This window comes from Henckelia pumila, chromosome 3, assembly GCF_033568475.1.
Source record: "Henckelia pumila isolate YLH828 chromosome 3, ASM3356847v2, whole genome shotgun sequence".
NCBI classification, from domain to species: domain Eukaryota; kingdom Viridiplantae; phylum Streptophyta; class Magnoliopsida; order Lamiales; family Gesneriaceae; genus Henckelia; species Henckelia pumila.
In genome coordinates this window covers 89,126,663-89,130,667 of record NC_133122.1, presented here as the reverse complement: position 1 = coordinate 89,130,667, position 4,005 = coordinate 89,126,663, and positions in this window count along the sequence as shown.

The window sequence follows — 4,005 nt, the reverse complement described above, 5'->3', positions numbered from 1 at the left end:
TCCAAACACGTACTGAGGAAATACCACATCATCCGGGAGATTGTGGAAAGAGGAGACATCACTGTCGAGAGAGTGGCCTCTACAGACAATATCGCTGATCCACTTACTAAGCCCTTGCCAGGACCATTGTTTGACAAACATCGCGAAGCAATGGGATTGCGTTGTGTGACTAGTTGGCTTGAGGGCAAGTGGGAGATTGAAAGAGTGGGTTCCCGGTTAGCCAACTTGTGGCTAAGGCTTTTGTGACTCTATGTATAAACAATATTTGTTTAATATAATTTACATTCATTAATGACATTTTCTTTGTCTTTCTTCATATTGTTATATTGTGATATACTATTGATGTTTTGATAAAGACCTTGAATATACTATAGTGTAAGTAAGATGAGATAGTGAATAAAGAGAGATCACTATTATGAAACACATCTTATAGTCACTATATATTCTAAACAATTCTTAGTCAATTGAGCCGTCCGCTAATAAGGATAAGGATCGCTCGAGATTGAGACTAGCATTTGTGATGCCAAGTACCACGTTTCATTGGTAATGGACATGGAGATGTTCAAAGCATGCAAATGGATATTCATATGATGAATGATCGAACTACCCTATTCGGACTTTCCAAGTGGTTATCACTTATCGAGTGGATAAAGTCCGCGGTTTTGGTTGTACAACATTAGTCCTTACTACATGAAACATCATTGAGACTCTATATGCTAGTACTGTACTTTGACTCATTTACCGACTCTATTGGGGTCAACAGGTGTCAAGATTGGGTACAGTTACGACACATATAGGAGTCGATGCTTTGTTGTCAAGGATTCACCACATACTTGCGAGTGTGGATATCCTATGCGATCTGAGGAGATATTAGTGTGACGAATCTCTGGCCAGAGTACATGATGTGTTTTAGGTTACTCGGTTTTCCTAGTAACACATGCGATGTCGCTATTTGATCTCCAAGATGTAATGCATAGTTGTCGAATCTCGAACGACTCTCGATGCACCAATGGTTGTTGATTTGATCGGGATATATGGATGAAGGGACCGTACTGTACGCTAACCAAAATCTACTGGTTCTTGCAGGCACTATCAGTGATACCTAGGGAATCATGGGGCGATGTTGCTAGATGCTCTTACCATGATTCGTTGGGCAAGTCGGAAATTGTTGTTCCGAGTCACAAGGAGTTGTGAGCCCACGACTAGCTGTATCCCTGAACCATTGAGGGTCACACAAGTAATGGATTACTAAACCACGTTGAGATAGTTAAATTTAAAGAGTTAAATTTAATGAAATAGAAGTTGGACTTCTTAACTAAAAGGGAGTGGAATTTTCTAAAATGACATAGGGATGGGCATTTTTGGAAATCACTGAATTTGGATTCAGAAAAATTATCTTGACTTTAAAAGGTGCAGAAATGGTTTCTGTGCACATTGGTGAAATCGGTTTATCAATCGGAGTCATGATGAATTTTATATTAATTTCTATAATAACGGACTTGGCTTGTTGGGCTTAAGTTATGGATTGTGGGCCCTAAGGAGTTAGAGTCCTAATACAATCATAACTTAATCTAGTGTAGAAATTATCTATAAATAGATGAGTAGTGTTCGAAAATCACAAGAATTCATTCTAGCAATTTTCGAAAATCACTCATATTATTTCAAAGGGATTTTCGAAATCCTCTGTCCCTTTTTGAGAAAATTCAGTTTGTGAATTTTACGGAAAATTACATTCTGAATTGACAGATCAAATCTGTTTATTCTCATCGATAAACATCTTATTGATTTCTAGTGCAATCAATCAGAGGGTTTCTGTTTTCTGTTCGTGGACCTGATTCCGGAGATTGATCGTGAAGCCATCGATTCCTGGGATATACAAGAAGAGCAGATTAAATTCTGTTGGCGTCCATAATCAAGCCGTTGCTTGAAGAGGTAAAAATTTAATTGTGATTTTATTTTTACTTGCATAATTTAATCGTAAAGTTTTGATACCCATGATATGGAATCGTTGCATATATAAAAATAAAATTTTTAAACTTCCGCTGCACCGGGTATCAATTCTTAATTGATCTGAACACGTTTTTCCAACACTCATAAGGGTTTTTGCAGCTGAACATGTCTCCATTCCAATTTTTTTGAGTAGTTCCTTTGTTTAATTTGTCTAACTGATGAAAATACCTTTATCCAATTGTTTCACTTGTAAACCAAGAAATACTGTTAGTTCAACCATCAAGTTCATTTCAAACTTCTTGTGCATTAGTTTAGAAAATATCACGCACAATTTGGGGTTATTTGATCCAAAAATAATCTCATCAACATAAATTTGCACCAATAAAGTATGATCATTCTTAGTGAGCTTAAATAAAGTCTTATCAGCGGTACCAGTAATGAAATCATGCTCAACAAAAAATTTAGTTAAGGTTTCATACCATGCCCTAAGGGCCTATTTCAATCCATATAATGTCTTATTTAAATTAAAAACGTGATCAAAAAATAAATGGTTGATAAAACCTATAAGTTATTCAACATAAACTTCTTCTTGAAACTGATCGTTTAAAAATGCACTCTTAGCATCCATCTAATATAATTTGAATTTCTTGTAAGATGCATGGGCAAGGAACATTCAAATTGCTTCAAATCCAGCTACTGAAGCATATATCTTATCATAATCAATTCCTTCTTCCTGCCTAAATCCTTGAGATACCAATTTTGCCTTATTTCTTACTACCGTGACATTTTCATTGAGCTTGTTCATATAAACCCATCTTGTACCTATAACAGATTGACGACAAGGTCTTGGAACTAAGTCCTATACATGGTTTCTTGTAAACTGATTTAGCTCTTCTCGCATAGCCTCGATCCAGCTACTATCTGTAAGAGATTCATCAATCTTTCTGGGCTCAATGTTAGAAATAAAACTTGAATACAACAAATTATTAAGAATTTGTCCTCTAGTTCTTACCGTATGTGTTACCCATAACCAAATTGGGTGGATGATTCCTATTCCATCTAGAGTTAGGTTAATCAATGTTATTCTATGGAACTGGATTTGTTTGTTCTGCTTCAGTTTGTTTGGCATCAATTTGGATCTCATCAGTTAGGTTTACATCAGTTCGTTGTGCATCAAATAACTATTCAATTTGAGTATCAATATTTCCAATTGGTTGATCTGGTATCTTAGGTTCTATATATTGAAGTGTTCTTCTGTTAACATATATTTCATCTTCACTCTCTTCTTCCAGACTAATTTCTTCTAATATACTGCTTAGTTGGGTTGGATCAATTGGATCATAAGTTGACACTGTTTCATCAAAGACAATATGCACATATTCTTCAAATATTAGAGTTCTCTTTTGTGCGGGATCAGGTCACCAATGGTCACGGATTTATATCTGGTGTGTGAGCCACATCTTTATGCGATATCCTACTGTGCTACATACCATGACCACACTTGATTGAGCAAGAGCTTTATCGCGATAGGTTTTCCAGTACCCGTACATTTGCATTAGCATTCATAGCATGTGTATACTCATAATTTTGTACTGGGTGTTTTTATCTCTCATGTCCTTGGTTTAAATTGGACACCCCATTACATGGGACAAGACTTAGGTTGGATGGAACAGGAGGTAGCGGCCGCTGAGGTTTCAGCAATTTCTATGGTTGGCGTTTGATTCCATTATCATGTTTTTTTAGGAGATTTCAGTATTACATCGATAGGGTTGTATAAAAAATGTTTCACCATTGGTTTTGGGGTCGGTTGTAATTTGACGATGGCTTTGTTGTAAGAATATTATTTCGCTGTTTTATTGATAATTGTTCTTTAAGATTTATTTGCTTACTTAAGTATGCTTAGGAGGTGATTCCGAAGCGGGTCTCTACATTTATGGTATCAGAGCATACATGAGATTTTGGGATTTAGGACAATATTCTCGAGGTTAATATTTGTTTCCTATTGCATAGATGGAAAATCTTGGCGATGAGATTCATGTGAGTGTTGATGGATGC